We start from the raw sequence: 18,554 nt of genomic DNA on the forward strand, positions 1-18,554 counted from the left end.
ACCTCTGACCACACACTTGAAAGGTTTTTCCAGGAAGTGGAATTGGTCCTTGGACTCCAGACTTTGGAGCTCATATGTTTAGGTTTGAGTTATTTTGCATATTTAACAAATGGGACATAGCCACAAATATTTACAAATATGTATTTTTCAAATAAGCTTTTTTTTCTTTTTCTGCTTACTCCCAATGTTTTTTGTTTCATAGATAAATAAACCACTAAGGTTTCCTTCCCCAAGAAAATAGACTTTTTTTTCTAGCTATTTTCCCGTCCCTCATATTAAAGGAAAATCTTGGCATTTAATAGAACATAGAACATAGAACATTACAGCACAGTACAGGCCCTTCGGTCCTCGATGTTGTGCCGACCTGTCATACCGATCTCAAGCCCGTCTAACCTACACTATTCCATGTACGTCCATATGCTTGTCCAATGATGACTTAAATGTACCTAAAGTTGATGAATCTACTACCGTTGCAGGCAAAGCGTTCCATTCCCTTACTACTCTGAGTAAAGAAGAATTGAGCTTTGTGTTAATGTTTGTTTATTCGTTTAAAATGTTAATTTCTACAGGGTACAGATTTAACTCACTGATACATCAAAGATAATTATCTTTTTCAAGGATAACAAGGTGTAGAGCTGGATGAACACAGCAGGCCAAGCAGCATCAAAGGAGCAGGAAAGCTGACACTTCGGGCCTAGATCTTTTTCAAGTGTTTGACTTTGCAATTTTGCATCCAGCATTGATCATCATAACATTTTATTGGTCTATTTTGGTGCATAATTTACCTCTTATTTATTTCCATATGCAATTCATTGATGCTCTTTTTCTTTAGTTTGTGTACAATACTCTGGTCTAATGTGTGATAAACTAGTAGGGAAAATTTACATTTTATGCCCCAGAGTAAGTTTATTGTAAATCTGCAGTCTCTGTGTCAGGTTGAATACCAACTTACAGTAGGGAAAAAAATCAAAGGGCATAAATCAAAGATTTAGACCTATATATTGTCAGAAACTTCTGGCTTCCAAATCAGAAACTCTGGATGACACCTAGTTTTAAATCAAGATGTTGGAGAGATCAGGTTTCAGTACACTTTCAATATATGGTATGCCAGGTGAATTCTAAGAACAAGCTGTGTGGTTTGAAATGATTGGCATGATTGCCAGAAGCAAGGGTCTAATATAAGCAGCACAGCAGCAGAGACAGGATCTCACATCAGCTCTGTGATCTTTGTCAGAAATGGATAAGATCCAGGCATTTTTGAAGACAGCAAATTTACAATGAATCCTTGGGGTGGTCAGATTGACAACTGTAATATCTTTTCTACATAGCTATTGGTGACAAATAAAGTAAATTGATATTTAAAGTCGTAAAAACTACATGAATCAGACCATAAGGAAATTAATCACTGGTGAATAAATTACGTTCCTCTCTCGTATGAGTGGAATGTGGAGCAAGTGCTGTGCTGCAAAGTGGCCATTGTACAGGTAAAATGTCCCACCGACTTGTTTGCGTGGTTCAGGTTGACTTTATCGAAGAATATTTGACGAGCAGATTCTTCCAATACTTTTACCAATGTCCCTGTCTGAAGAAAAGCAAATCAAATTTACTCATTAATAATGGTATTAAGGCTTGTGGGACTTCATCATATATAACATTACTTGTCTGTAGAACTATAATGAATTCACTACAAAATGATTTATTCTAGTTCTTTGCAATAGATCTCGTTTCATTTTTGCCACACAGACCATAGTTTGTTTTCATCATGGCCTTAGTGGGGCAATTGGCCACGTTAAAATCTGCCATGCTAAAATTAAAAGTTAATATGAAAACATCAAAATTGCTCCTCCATTTATTAACAACATATTTTTGTTGATGGCTAGTTAGTTTCCTTCTCTGATTATCAGCTTTTGATGTGAATTAATGTAGCATCCAAGAGTAAAATTCCACATGCTTCAGAAAGATGAGTTACTTTATTCAAACAAAAAATAACTTAAGTCACTTTACAGTTATCTTCCCAGAGCTAAACATTTCCTGTATTATAAAGAACATTGCATGCTAATAAACCTGCACCTGAAGCCTAATTGAGATAATACTGAATAACTAATGAGCTGGGGACAGTTGGTGAAATCATTTCATCCATAGAGGTTAGCAAATCCCTAACCAATACATTTTTAATAGGATTAAGCATTACTTAACTGATCTGGACACTTTGTAAAACAAACGCTGGTACTGCTTTATTCTGTCTATTCACTGTCATCTCAGCCGAACACCGCCAATAAATATCAAATGTTAGATTATGCACTTCTTCACCTACCTGTAAGGCAGATGGAATATCAATCGCCAACTTTCTTCAGCATCAGCCCTTTAAAAATGCTCACATCATTTTTGCATAATTTCAAAAAGGACAACATGAGAACTTTCAATTCATAGTTTTAGGGTATAAAGCTTAGGAAATATTATTTGCATTGCTGGGTACACTTTATTTTTCCAATATTCAGTGGTTAACTGTTTACAGAATTTCTTACATATGAGGAATGACAACAATACTTACTGGTTGGGGATAAAGGAAATCTAATACTTGAACGATTAAGCATTCCTTCATCTTGGCCTACCTGAGGCTGTAATTCAAAACAGACAAGATCAAATATTCATATACCTTATTAAAATTGTGCCTGGGAAAACGTATGGTGTACATTGTGTTAAAATTCAATTTGAATGCTGTGTTGCAATTCTGAACAGACTAATACCACAGCAGTAGATTCCTGCAAAACCATGTGATTTAAAAATCCTGGCTGGACTACAATGATTTCAAAATACAACCAAGATAAAACACAACATCAACCTCACAAAATACATTTTTTGAACCTATAATGTGGAATTGGATATAAAAATAATACATAATGATAATTAAAAGAATGACATAAGCATATTAACATATATTTTCTTTCAGATAATGAACATTTAACATTCCTGATCACAAACTTACTTTATTTTCATAGATGTTTCAATATCTTCATCAACAACACAATTTATTTGGCAGGAGTTAGGTTTGTTTTGTAAATGCCGTACAGAAAATGGTATGGCACACATTTTTGTAAGGATTCTATGTAGTAAGCAAGATGGTTTTGTTCAACCCCAAAACAATCCTGTTGGGAAATGAACATATGATATTGAAGTAAACATGCTATGACTAAATGCCCTGATCTGGATTTTTATTTTCCTTCATTATAACCAAATTAATGATGCAAAATGTCAGGTACTGAAGTTAGGCAGTTGTTAATCTGATTTAGTGCATTTTCTACACTCACGTAGAGCTTGCAATGTTACAACTGCTTACAACTGTTTGTTTAGATGGTGGAAATAAAATTAGTAGTATTGGATCAGCCACTTATCCACAATTCCTTCAATTTCCAAGAGAAATACACAAAAATAAGCTGGTCTAATATTGAGGTCGTGAGAACTGCAGATACTGGTATCAGAAATAACGAAGTGTGGGCCTGGAGGAACACAGTAGGCCAGGAAGCATCTGAGGAGCAGAAAAGCTGATGATTTTTCTGAAGAAGGTTCCCGACCTGAAATGTCAGCTTTCCTGTTCCTCTGATATTGCCTGGCCCACTGTGTTCCTCTAGCTCCACATTGTGCTATCGCTGGTCTAATACTGTTTGTTTCACACTGCTGTCCAAAGTCAAAATGTCCTTTATCATGCCTGCAACCCAATTATTGCAATGCAAAGTCATCATTGCAAAGGAACCAAACTTCCTCAAGTCAATCAATCAATCACTTTTGCAGAAGGGACATTGGATTCAAAATATTAACTCTGTTTCTCTTGCCACAGATACTGCCAGGTCTACTGAGTTTCTCCAAAACTTTCTGTTTTCATCTCAACTCAATTCGTTTGACGGGCTGAAGAGAATATTGGCACTAGTGCCTGTTAAAAATACATAGAGAAAATTATGGTTAAAGGGAAGAGTATGCAAAAGTAAAGTTGCCGTAATCTGAACAGACCAAAGAGCTGCTCTCTCATTAGACAGAGATGTCTGGAGGTGGTTTAACCTGAGGGTGACCATACCCCAGGGTGAGGGTAAAGGTTGGAATGGAGTGTCCTTCACAGTAACCTCAGCTGGTGTGAGAATTCAACTTATGCTGTTGGCTTTCATGAAAGGTCAAATACAAGGTAACAGCCGGATATAGTCATTTGTTATTCTTTTAGGTGCTGTCTAACCAGTTGTGGCCACCAATGTCATTTCATTTTCTGATAAATAGGATTGATATTGAAGAATTAAATCCCCAGATCCTACAGTTGCTGGATTGTTGGCAACTAAAGTGATGATCCAAGAGGAAGATGTTTGACCTTCTGTTGGGCAATTCCCATGTTTCATGGGACCCTCCAGAAATATCTCTGAGCCTGAGTTTGAGTCAGATAATTGGGAAAGTGATGATTTATTTACTTGGATAATCACCCAGGAAATGTTGGACTAAAGAATTTAGTCTGGATTCCTGGGCGAATATACAGCTGACCCCCAAAGCAGTCACACTGACACTCTGACAAACTCTCAATCACCTGACTCCCCCACAGATCCCAAGACTATCCACCAAAAACCCCACAATTCCCATCTGGTCAGGCCCTAATATACACCTCTCTCAAATACACCCTATTACCCAAGAATAACCTAACCTGACTAGCCCTTTCCACCCAAAACGCCCCCAATCCAACTTCATTACACCTGACAAACACGTTTCACCCGATGCTGATAACCTCTGATCTAACAATTCCCCCACAATTGATGCAACTATCTCCTTCCTGCTCATTTATCTACCTGCCTGCCTGCTACCCTAACTGTCCTTCCAGCTACCACCCTCCACCCCATCTATCTACCTTACCCTCCTGGCCATTCTCTATACTCACACTGGACATTTAAACCTACCTTAGCTACTATTGACATATTGCTGTATAAAAGAGTTGAGGCATACCTCCCCTCAATGCTTTAGGAAGTCTTAAGATTGAAGACTCACCTTGCACTTATGAAGAGACTGGGATCACAGGACATTTTCAGAAATGCAGTGACACATTGGCATGCAGTCAATGAGGAGCAGAACATCAATCCAACAGTGGTACTGCCTTTTCAGAAGATCTGACCAACGTTTTGGACAAGCCTAGTTTACTTTCAATGAGAAAGACATTCAGCGGCTCTTCACATGTTAAACATATTAACAAAATGTGGAGAATTCAGTTTTCAATTGTCACATAATATAAAACGTGTAATATTTCAAAGCAACAAAGCAAATGGTACAATTTAAAATGAAGAATACTCATAAAATATGAGCAGTAATTAAGTGCATTAACATGTTCTCATTGATCTAATCCTGATCTGCATTCATAAAGCAGATGACCCTGAAGAATTGAGGACAATAGTTCCTGAGAGTGAACTCACAAAAGGAATATTGTCTGTATTTATGTATGGTTTAATGATATCTGATTGGCAAATATACATATATGATGAAGTAAATTCTTGACAAGGCTAGTTAACTTGGAACAATAATACTTGATATGAATTTTCAGTGCTTACGCTAAAGAGTAATTAATGAATGCTGAGAGCTCTGAGCAAAGAAACAACTGACATATTTATAATCCCAGAGGTTTTAAGTGCTGGCTTAGAGGTAATAGAGACCTCTGAAACTCTCTGCAAAGCAAACATCTGAAGGATAGGAAATGCACTCCTCTATAACACATGATTCTTCGCTTGCAAAACAAAGTGCCTAATAATGCATACATTATTTATCTCTATTCAATGGTAATATGTGATTAATATTTGTTTCAATAGTTTCCAACACTCTGAATCAGAAAACTATTTTGTGAATTAAGAAGGAAAGCAGCCAAATCGTATATATATATTTCTTTTTCTTGTGAAAATATACTTTATTCTTCATTCTTTTACCAATGGGAAACACATCTAACGATAAAATTCTTTGGAAGAGTGGAAACATCTATCAAAATCTCTCCTTCTGATATATAGACTGTTACAAACAAGTTTTTGAAGTAAAATGCAGCAATATTAATCTTGTTGTACAAATTTACAGTCAGATTCTAAACTGAGAAGAAGTGAGGCTCCTGGGATCAGGTAATCTCAGATTTGATACCAAATGGGGTATAACTCCAGAATAATGCCAAGGCACGTTCTAAATTACACAAATTGTCCCTACAACCTCCTGAAAATTTTTAGGTCTATTTACGGTGAATTAAAATGTCTTGGAGAGCCACATGCACTTTCCAAACATTTAAATTCTAATTCCTAGAAGGCAAATTGTCCAACAACACTGGAAAGAATTTTCTTTTGATTGGGAAATTTCCAGATCCAGCCAGACAATACAAAGAGTTCACTCCCTGCCATTTCTGCAGAAGGGTCTCTACCCGGCTCCTCTGATGCTGCCTGGCCTGCTGTGCTCCTTCAGCTCCACACTGTGTTATCTCTACCTGGCTGGAACCCAGGACAATTACTGACCTCAGACTGATATTGCAGAATATATGTAGAATTATATAAAAATTCATTTGGACAGTCTTTATCACAATTCATTTTACATATGTCATTTCTACTCCAAAAGTTAAATTTAAACCAACTTAATTTGTTATGAACACAACTTTTAATTCCAGATGTCTTGGACATGCTAAATGTGAGCTGACCGCTTCCAGAATATTCTATTTGACCTCTTTTGGAATATTTTAACGCTGGCCAACAGGAAAATGCTGAAATTTATTCCAAAGTATTTAAAATCTTCACATTTTCAAATACAGGATTGTAACCGAAATAACTGATACATTAATGCTCAGTTCAGCAGGAATTGTATTATACATTTGGGGGAGCTGTAGGATTAATTCTACTCAGTCTAGATGAATAAGTTTGTAAAACTTAAAGGATATTAGAATATCTTGTACTTTGTTTAGAAGCATATTTAATCCATATTCTTAATTATCTGTTTTTTTCTGGAAGCTGTTACGTGTTTCTTAGTTCTACTTGTAGGATATCCTCATCAGAGCACTAATGCACCAATTATGAGATTTATAATGGATTGATATAGAATACAATCCAATATGGCACAAAATTAATAATGTTGTCCAGAAGAAAATGTTGCACCAGGTTAAAATTTGATTTTTTTTAGAGCATTATATGTGAATCTAGCCTGTGAACGGGCAACCACAGCTGTGCAGATGCATCAACTGTTTCAACAATTCTTCATATTATGAATTCATAATAATTCTGTTTCTGACTTCATTTTTCCTAAATGGAACCAGATGTTTGTCAAGTGTTTGCTCATTCTCGGATTATGTAAAACCAGAAGTAAGAATATTGTCTTAGGCCACCTCTCAGCCATCTCCTGATTCAAACACTTGGGTGGAAGTATGGGACAAATTTCCATCCGGCTTTAAAAACAAGCTCTTGAATTTTAAAGCAAGTGAAGTAACATGATGACGAGCTAGACATTTTCCTGAATTCCTTGAATGAACAATAAACTGAAGCTACATCAAACAGGACAGACTTTAACAAAGGTAACAGCGTGGAGGAACAGAGGGATCTTGGTGTGCAGATACATAGATCCCTTAAAATGGCCACCCAAGTGGACAGGGTTGTTAAGAAAGCATATGGTGTTTTGGCTTTCATTAACAGGGGGATTGAGTTTAAGAGTCGTGAGATCTTGTTGCAGCTCTATAAAACTTTGGTTAGACCGCACTTGGAATACTGCGTCCAGTTCTGGGCGCCCTATTATAGGAAAGATGTGGATGCTTTGGAGAGGGTTCAGAGGAGGTTTACCAGGATGCTGCCTGGACTGGAGGGCTTATCTTATGAAGAGAGGTTGACTGAGCTCGGTCTCTTTTCATTGGAGAAAAGGAGGAGGAGAGGGGACCTAATTGAGGTATACAAGATAATGAGAGGCATAGATAGAGTCGATAGCCAGAGACTATTTCCCAGGGCAGAAATGGCTAGCACGAGGGGTCATAGTTTTAAGCTGGTTGGTGGAAAGTATAGAGGGGATGTCAGAGGCAGGTTCTTTACGCAGAGAGTTGTGAGAGCATGGAATGCGTTGCCAGCAGCAGTTGTGGAAGCAAGGTCATTGGGGTCATTTAAGAGACTGCTGGACATGCATATGGTCACAGAAATTTGAGGGTGCATCCATGAGGATCAATGGTCGGCACAACATTGTGGGCTGAAGGGCCTGTTCTGTGCTGTACTGTTCTATGTTCTATGTTCTATGTTCTATAACAAAGTGTGGAGCTGGATGAACACAGCAGACCAAGCAGCATCTGAGGAGCACAAAAGCTGACATTTCGGGCCTAGACCCTTCAACAGAAAAGTCTTTTCTGATGAAGAATCTAGGCTCGAAACGTCAGCTTTTGTGCTCCTAAAATGCTGCTTAGCCTGCTGTGTTCATCCAGCTCCACACTTTGTTGTCTTGGATTCTCCAGCATCCACAGTTCCTATTATCACTGAGACTTTAACAAAGAATGTGCAGTGCCTTTAGACACTAATGGAATGGCAGCTTTGGTACCAGTTCTCCCAATTGAATGAAACATAAATATGTTTCTTATGTTAAAAGGAAAAGTAACCAGATGTCCAAACATTCTAATGAATGCTCCTATTATTTCCATTTGGCAAATCTTCTGAAATCTGGTGGACACAGTTTGCCAGGAGTCTTTTTCCATTAGATTTGCATAATTTCATACATATTTTATACCCCCAGCATTGCATAGTCAGAATCAATGTTGTTATTCAATGAAAAGAAAATTGCATTTGTATTATGAATTATTCTATACTGCATTGCTAATGAGGAGAATTAGAAAATTAAAAGTAAATCTTAAAGCTTATAAATATATCAAAGGGTATGAGATATCAGCAAGATATGAATATGATGTATAACTGTTAAGTGTTCCAGGCAGACTAATGCTTTTCTGTCTTTGCCTGATTAAGCATTTTACAATAAGGGTGGTGAATACATTTTATTACCCTTTTTATTTCAAAATAATCATATTTAAATTCTGTCTGAACTTCAGAATTTCTATGGCTTTTACATAACCTTATATACCTTGATATATTTGGAAGGAAGAAAAACCGCTCAAACTGCACTTGCAGCATTTATTGTTCCTTAAAGAGCTAATGATCATACTGTTCAAAAAGATAATGTAGCACTTCATAAGCAATCGGTTTTGCAATTATCTGACAGAGCAGTTAATCATCACCTATAGTCCAGAGCCTTTTGGTACTCAGGAATCAACATGCTAGGATATAATTAAATGAATACACACTCTTCAGCACATAGCTAACTGAAAATGTGGAACAGTGCTGTTAGGCTCGAAACTGTAGCAGACAAGTTTGGGCATAGTTGTGATTATGTCTGCCCACAGCACAACCAAATCAAAGTGATAATGACATGACAGCGCAAGTGTCTAACAGCTCACTCTGCAACATTTGTCATTAAGCCATCCTAAATTACAACCAATGTCTAGAAGTGTGAAATAAAATTCTGCTTTTTGGTAAAGCTTTTAATCTAAGAAAACTGCTTCCCTCTTTAATATTTTGTTTTTGAGAAATTAATGGATTTATTGGCTATGACTGCCAGCTTATTAAATCTCTGACTAAACAAAAGTCAGTAATTAAGCTGGCCTTCAATTTCACGTTGCATTGTTGGACAAGAGTTAATTTCATTGCATTTAGGATCCACAGTGAAAGCTTTAAAGTAGCATGTCATTAACAAAGTAGCATATTATTTTCCATACAGAACAGCTGTAGTGATCTACATTTTTATACTGTCTAGCTGGATAGACTCATGGGATATTATCTTATTCAGAAAGAACCTTTCAAGGTTGAATAAAAGAAATGATGCAAGGTCCCAGGGAGAAGGAAGTGATCATTATTTTCACCTTCAACTCTTCTTTGATGTGGCAGAGTCAATTTTTAATCAGCAGCCATCAGACTGCACTTCATTTTTACTCACAAAGTCCTATTACTCTGCCACTTTCTGGAAGGAGGTGATAAGGACAATATTCTTCTTTTTCTTCACACAGCCCTGCATATGATGAGTCCCTTTGGAGAGGCTTGATAAAAATGACTGAGTATATAAGGATAAAGGTCACCTCCCTGCTAGGCTTAAAGTTCAAAATGCTACCTGGTGTGGGATGAAAGTCTGATGGTGTGCCCTAGTTCATTACAACATTGAAATTACCACTTTCATGAACTACTTACACATTTGTGCAATGAATCAGAAAATTAAAGGTCTTCATATCAGACAAAGGAGAAAATGAACTAAAAAATACTACTGTCCATTTAGGCTATTTTTCTTTGACACTGAAACAGTGTAAAATATTCAGAGAGAAAATTCCTGTGAACTTCAAACCATTTGTTGTATTTGGGGTCTTAATTGTCTTGCTGAAATGGATTTAAATTTGGTGAATTACACTGTGAAATTATGTTACCAGCTCTCAGTGTTCACATTTCATGTCAGGGGTTATAATCTCAATTAGAACATCAATCCTTTGGGTAAGAGGATATAAACTGATGCTGAAATGCATTTTGAGCAGCAGAGTCCATGATGACAGCCTAGTTATTACAGGACAAAGCAATGTCATGTGAGTTTCAAAATGAACAAAAAAAACGTTTCCTTCATGTGAATCTGATGGGGACAAAAACACTTTCTAGCATCCTGTATAACAATTAAATAGCAATCACTACAATATGGGTTTTACTGCTAGTTTGCAGCCATGTTAACCAATTACTGAAGGTTTTATGAAACCTATGTTTCCTTGTATAATTAAGACAAATATTCAAAAAGGTGGTGCAAAAATGTTTCTCCATAATGACCCTGAAAAGGCCATTACAAGCAAAAAAAAATTCTTGGGCAAATAAGAACTAACACTTGAGAACAAAAAGGTGAAAAATATGCTTTAACAAATCATACATGCTTTTGTGTCTAAACTTCACAGAAAAATGTCTTAATTAAATGACTGGATTGTGCCATATAGGATTTATTTAATTTAGTCAGAAAATCTAAAGTTATGTACCTCTAATAAAAGAAACCTCTTACCTTTGCAGCCACCCAGTAATCTAAATGGCAGGACATTTTTCTATGTAGTTAAAGACTTGTGTATGTATGTTTGCAATATTGCGAAACTATAATAGATTTATAAAGCTGTTAATTGGCACAAGACATAACAGCCCAAGCAGATCATAGGGATAAAAAAAAAATTGGCCTATCATGTCCATTCCAGCTCTTGGCATGACTAACACCCCGAGTCCCATTCATCAGTGTGTTTTTTTTCTCCATATAGCTTCATTAATTTTCACTCTCCAGATCTCTTTTGAATGCTTCAGTTTAATGTGCCCCTTTCACTCTCTTGGGCAGTGCATTCCAGATCCTCATCACCTGGTGCATAGAAGTGTAATTGTTGTTTCTTTTGTCAATCATCTCATGTTGATATCCACTAGTTTTCAATCTCCCAACAATGGCAATAGTTTTTCCCTGTATATAATATCAATACCTCTCTTAATTTTGAATACTTCAATCAAATCTACTTTTAACCTTCTCTTCTCTAAGGAAAATAGCCTCAACATTTCCAATTTGATCATAGAATCCCTACAATTTGGAAGCAGGCACTTCGGCCCAACAAGCCCACACCAACCCTCAAAACATCCCACCCAGACCCATGTCCCCACTACCACCCAATCTACACACCCCTGAACACTACGGGCAATTTAGCATGGCCAATCCACCTAGCCTGCACATCTTTGGACTGTGGCAGAAAACCAGACCACCCGGAGGAAACCCACCCAAACATGGGGAGAGTGCGCAAACTCCACACAGACAGTCACCCGAGGGTGGAATCAAACCCAGGTCCCCGGCACTGTGAGGCAGCAGTGCGAACCACTGAGCCACAATGCCGCCCCAGTCCAGAAAAAATCCTGAAAAGCAAATTGTGTCCAGGTTGCTCACAGGTTTTGGCACTGTATCCAAGTTCAAAGACTCTCAGCATCTGATCGAAGGATGCAACATTGGAAAGGGCTGGGAGAGACTTGCCCAGCTCTTGATTTCCCATCACATCCTCCAGGGCCCTCATTCTGCAACTCTACTCATACCATGACTCACCTTGTGGTCCAGATCCCACAATGATCCTGTGCCTCAAGTGGGTGAACTACTCCACAATGATGTTGCCTCCAACACCCTGTTGCTGGCCTTTGTTTGACTTCAACTTTGCATGGGGTGAGCAAGTAATTGGAATGAATGGTGGAGTACGTGATCCGGGCTGGGCCTGCAATTATTGCATCCTGTCTCAGAAATAACAGTACAGGGTGAAGTGAATAATTCAAGTTCCTTCCTTCTCAACTTTCTCAACAAAATAAATTGCTATTTTAGTACGATGAATAGTGCATCAGGCTTGTAATCTGAAGGTCCTGAGTTCAATCCTTAGAGAGGCTAACTCCCTATTTTTGTAGCTTCAGGAGAAGGTGATTGTGTAGTAATTAATGTCAATGGACTAGTAATGCAAAGACCCAGGGACATGGCTTCAAATCCAATGTCACAATCAGTAGACTTTGAATTCACTTTATAAACACCACTACAGGTTGAAATGACTAGGGCCAGATAGCATAATCTCAGAGTAAGGAGTCAACCATTTAAAGATGAAAAAACTTTTCTTCTCTTAGAGGGTGCGGTATTCTTTACTGCAGAGGGCCATTGTAGCTGGGCTGTTAAGTATATTCAAGGCTGAGATAGACAGATTTCTAAACAAAAGAAGACTTAGGGGTATGGGAAAAAGATAGAAAAGCGGAATTGAGGATCATCAGATTGGCCATGATCTTACTGAATGGTAGAGGAGAATGATGGATCGAATGGCTTAGTTCTGTTCCTACGTTTTATGGCCACTTTTTCATGGTGCTCTGATTTGTGCCCAACTCCCATTGCAAGTTGTATTCCCTCGTATACCAGTTCTAGATTGGTCTTCCCACTTTCACAGACAACCCATCACCCTCAACTGTACAGTGAATGGAAAGGTCTGTAGAGAAGAACTTCCTTTCCTCATTCAAAGAAAAGAAAATTTCCTAATTCTTGTAATAAATAAGTAGGTGCATTTATTAACAGCTAAAATTTATCAAGAAGTGGGTTCCATGATAGACTCTTAGGAGCACTGTCATTTACAGTACAGAGAAGGCCATTTGGTTCAACCTGTCTGTGCTGGTCAATAAAGGTCTGACTACACTAGTGCCACTTTCCAGCTCTTGGCCCATTGTCTGGGAGGATATGGTAATACAAGTGAATATTTCAGTACTGCTTCAATTTTACTTTCATGCAGAAAGTTTCAGATTCCAACCACCTTTTAGGTGAAAAGAAATTCTCCACAACTTTCCCCCTCACCTTCCACCTCTTACCTTAAATCTATACCCTCTAGTAATTGACTCTTTGATAATGGACCACCCTAACTGTGCCACTCAGAATCTTATGTATCCCAATCAGGTCCCCTCACAACCTTAAAAATCCCAAGAACTGTGGATGCTGGAAATCAGAAACAAATTCAGAAATTGCTGGAAAAGTTCAGCATCTCTGGCAGCATCAGTGGGGAGAAGGCAGAGTTAACGTTGCAGGCCCAGTGACATATTGGTCCACTCTTTCTTCAGTCTCAACACATCCCCACATCCCATTATGCACTCGAAGAAGGTCTAGCACCTGCCTGTTTACGTCCACACTCCTCATTACCCAAGGCCCCAGGAATACACTTTCCAGATGAAGCAGTGATCTACCTGTACTTCACTCAATCTAGTCTTCTGTATTCACTGCTCGTTATGTTGCGTTTTCTACACTGGAGAGATGAAACGCAGACTGGGCTTTGCAGAACACCTACGTTATGTCTGCAAAATTGGCCCTGAGCTTCCAGTTGCCTGCCATTTCAACACACCACCTTGGAGCCTGATCAATATCTTCTGTCTTGGGCTTGCTACACTAATCCAGTGAAGCCCAGCGCAAGCGGGAAGTACAGCACATCATTTTCAACTTGGGTACCCTGCAGCCTTCAAGATTCAGCAATCGAGTTCAACAATTTTAGGGCCTGAGGCAACTTTTCCCATGTCCTTACCCCAAACCCCACACAACCAGGCCTTGTCATCACTTAGGCTGCGACCATAACCAGCCCCTTATCAGCTACGAATAGTCCCTATTAGCAGCCCTATTATTTTTCATCCCCTTTCAGGCTTCCCTGCTCCAAGCCTATCCAATCTTTCCCCAAAGCTTAGATCCTCTAAGAGGCAGGATCCTGGCAAATTGCTCCTTCTCCTTCCCTAGAGCAATTAAATTTTCTCCATTAATGAAGTGACCAGAACAGCATGTAGTACTCAGTTGTGGTCAACGAGCATTTCATACAATTCCAGTGTAAGTTCAATACTCTTATATTCTATATTTCAGCTAATAAAAACAACTATCCCAAATGCCACGTTAACCACCTTATCTACTTACCCTGCTGCCTTCGGGGATTTGGGAATAAACACACCAAGATTTTTCTGATCTTTAGTGCTTTCCTACCATTCATAGTGTAATCCATTGTCATGTTAGCCCTTGCTAAGTACATTACCTCACAATTTTCTGTGCTTGTGTCATCCACAAATGTCTTGACCATACAGCCTATGGTAAAGATCATTCACATATATGACACACAGCAAGGCCCCATGGATCCTAATCTCTCCCACGAGTGAACATATCCTCTCCGTGTCCAATCTATCTGGACCTCTTAGAATTTTGCTAGTTTCAGTCATATCCACCACCACACACCACCCCCCCCCCGATCCTTCCAAACTCCATTAAACACAGACCCAGAATCCTCAACAGCTTCTCATATGACAAGCCTTTCATCCCCAGGACCATTCTTGGAAATCTCTTCTGGACTCCCTCCAAATCTCGCACATCTTCCCTGGACCCAGGGCTGAAAACTGTTGACAATATTCCAAATGCAGTCTGACCACAATATTATACAACTTCAGCCGTACATCTCTGCTCTTGTATTTGAGCTCCGTTGGAATCCTTGCTAACTGTGCATTAGTCTTTCTAACTGCCTTTCGAACCTGCATGTTAAGCTTAAGAGAATCCTGAACTAACTCTTTGTGTTTCAGATTTCTGAAGCCTTTCCCTATTTAGAAAATAGCCTGTGCCTCTATTCTTCCTACTAAAGTAAATAACCTCATTTGATTTCCCTCCTTGGCTTGGACAGTTGAAAGCTTTGGCAGGGGCCATGTACCTCTGAGGTATCCTGAGCAGAAGCTTCTGGACCTCCTATTTGTGGCTCCTCCTTGTATGGATGCCTGCTGGCACCACCCTCTCTCCCTGAGGAAGAGGCACCTGAAGTGAGGTTGAGGTGCCATGTCATGCCCTCTGCCTTTTTAATAATAATGAGCATCAATGGCTACAGTGATGGAGTGCAGGTATGTGCACGTATCCAGCTAAAAACTGAGCAGGCTGGACAGAAGTCTCCATGGTGGTCTCCAGCCCATCCATGCAGAGAGCCAGACACACACACACACACACAAAATGTTGATAGACTCCTCTAGTTTGTGATCCACCTTATTGGCTGCCTCTAACAAACATGCCTGCTGTCCCTGTGCCTGTCCATGCATTTTGACAAAGTTATGCACAGCCAAGCTTAGAGGATCATCCTCAGGCCAAGCAGGTGCCAGGCCTCTGGCAGTCCTCAATTGCGGAGTGATGTCAGCGATGTACTCACAAGGTTGTGCTCCCAAGCCTGATCTGTAAAGGAACCCCACTGAGAGAAGGTCTCTCAGTTGGTAGTGCTGGAGTGAGGGGCTCAAGTGAAAGCTTTGCCTCTGTGAGATCTCCCTGAATCACTGTGTAATGTCTGGATGTGAGTTTGCTCGCTGAGCTGGAAGGTTAGTTTTCAGATGTTTCGTCACCATTCTAGGTAACATCATCAGTGAGCCTCTGATGAAGCGCTGGTGTTATGTCATAATGGTGGACATAACACCAGCGCTTCATCGGAGGCTCACTGATGATGTTACCTAGAATGGTGACAAAACGTCTGAAAACTAACCTTCCAACTCAGCGAGCAAACTGGCATCCAGAAACTCAACCTGAGCTACAAATCTTCTCAAAACTCGCTAACTGTGTAATGTGTTTTACCAGAGATACTGCCTCTATAATGGCCCAGACTGCCTGAATCTGGTAGCCTGGCCTCCTTTTGCCAATCAGGAAATAGGATAGCCCTACCCTGCATCTGCTGGCACTCTATCCCCAAAGCGGGGAAGATAATTTGCCTTTCTGGAGCAATTCCTTGACGATAACACTGAAACATCACAGTGTGAGGGAACTTATTGGCTCGCAGCATCTCAAGTGGCCCACAGGCAGGCTTCAACATGACACCAGCATTGAAGATGTTACAAAGTCCCATCTAGCTGCACTTCTCCAGCTATAAGATTCTACAGATGGGTATCAAAAAGGCTGGTTGTATAATTATTGAGTTGAAGAACAGAAACTCAATATGGGTCATGAGGAACCACCATATATAAATCTCACTGGAAGAAACACTTTGCTAAATCATGTTTTTTTAGCCCTTTGTCCTCTCTGAGGCTTTCTCCTTCAAACACAAGATTTCAATGTGGCAGCTAATTATATCACTGGAATGGCAGTAATAGACAATACACTGGGAGGATATTGCAATTTTTTTGAAAGAATCTGAATTGTTTGTCGCATTGATTGTAATATTCAAATGATACCTGTGATCTAAATAGCAGATGGCTTCAGGGTTTAATTAGCTGAAGGCTTCTCGTGGCAACGAATTAGTTTATTCAATATTGAAGGCATTGAACCAATTAATTAACAAATCCATTTGTCTTGCACATAGAAATGTTTTGTTTCTCACTGGATGAACATTAATATCTTCACTCTACAGTGAGAAGTGCGATACCAAGCATTTTAGTTGATACTTCTACACACCTTGGAATAACATTTTTTCTTCTTCCCAATCCCCCAAGCTAAACTGGCAGTAATGGCCACAATATTTTTCGCAGTCTTATTGTCTGGTTAACCCCAATGTTAACAGTGACTTTCTATATCTTCCACAAGGGTCAAAGCTTGCATCTGAAACAAGCATTGTGCTTCTTTCCTGTACAAATTTGAATCTAAAATATAGTAAGGGCCCCACTTGAAAAACTAAGTAACAAATTGACAGTGTGAACTTACAAATTGAAATCAGTAGATTCATGTTATGCAAGGATAATAAAAGGTATGGAATCAAGTAGTCAGATAGAGTTATTACAGATTAGGCGTGGATTTATTGAAAAGCAGAATAGGCTCATGCAGGTGAATGGCTTAATTATGTTGTTATAGATCGAAGCTTTTCTTAAATTGGCTTTTTGTGCAGGTGCAAAAACTGGGGCTTTCCTCTTGTATGTTTCCAACAAAATGCTTTGGGCCTTAGAATGTCCCAGCTCAACATCTCTTAGTATAATACAGTGTGGAAACAGGCCCTTCGGCCCAACAAGTTCACACCAACTGTCACAGCATCCCACCCAGATCCATTCTCCTATAGCCCACCTAATCTACACATTCCTGGACACATTATCTTTCAGATTTTCAAAAGATCAATATGCGAAAAATTTGGAGGATCTCCATGTTCCTGAAGGGTTGTGAAGTTTGTGGAAATTACAGAGACCATGGAATGGCGAGACCATGGCAGGATTTAAAAGCACGGATGAGAATTTTAAAACCTAGGTGGTTTCGGACTGGGAGCCAATGATGATCAGTGAGCACAGGGAATGGAAACAGATGATAATACCTTTTGTTCTAGATCTTAGAAGACAAAGATCTGCTGATGGAATGGATACTAAATCTTTGAAAGCTACTGGTATCAAAAAGCTTAAATGATAGGACAGGAACCAAAGAGTAGGCCTTATGAGAAATGCTGTTGGCAAAGTGACAACAATTTTATGATGTCACCTGAAAGTACAGACTTCCAGACACAAAATATATCGAGCACTCTTGTTCCAGCAAACAGAACCAGACAGGCAGATCGATAGAATGTAGGAGGGAGTCAAATAGATCAGATTACACAATATACATGGATTTAAGTACGCCCAGCAGTTGTTAAACAACTCATGTACTCGAGGAGGAGGCTTTAGAGAACCAATATTTTAAAAATCGATACAAAGTCTCACAATCTTTAAGTTGTTACCTTTTATGAAACTCCCCCCTCCTCCAAGTGAAATGTTCCAGCTGTCAGTTTGTTACCAAGGTTACTATATGCGTGCAGTGCATTTTAAAGTGTAAACGCGCATGTATTGAGTATTTATTCCAACTGGAGTAAAGGGATCTTATTGTTCCACCACACAAGGGTGTGCTGTAATGATCATTTCACATTACTGCTTCAAACAGATGACCTGAATTCAGATCTGAAAGTGCTTTGTTTTATTGAAATGGGCCAATATTATATTGAAATTAAAGAAAAAAAAATTCTGAATTATAGTATTATCCCTACGTTCTTACAGACGTGATTGTATTCCTTTGTATTATGGGCTTGA

At 39.0% G+C, this 18,554-nt stretch overlaps 1 long non-coding RNA gene across 1 annotated transcript; it reads right to left on the reverse strand.

Annotated features, from left to right (window-relative positions):
• Positions 1 to 648: 648 nt before the first annotated feature.
• LOC125452071 (uncharacterized) lies at positions 649 to 18,263 on the reverse strand. The gene is made up of 5 exons (XR_009445800.1): positions 18,209 to 18,263; positions 12,130 to 12,308; positions 5,014 to 5,154; positions 2,552 to 2,618; positions 649 to 1,582 (listed from the first exon to the last, which is right to left on the reverse strand). It is a non-coding gene; the product is annotated as an uncharacterized LOC125452071 (long non-coding RNA).
• Between the last annotated feature and the right edge of the window lie 291 nt (positions 18,264 to 18,554).

The sequence above is a fragment of the Stegostoma tigrinum genome, chromosome 5 (assembly GCF_030684315.1).
Source record: "Stegostoma tigrinum isolate sSteTig4 chromosome 5, sSteTig4.hap1, whole genome shotgun sequence".
NCBI lineage: Eukaryota > Metazoa > Chordata > Chondrichthyes > Orectolobiformes > Stegostomatidae > Stegostoma > Stegostoma tigrinum.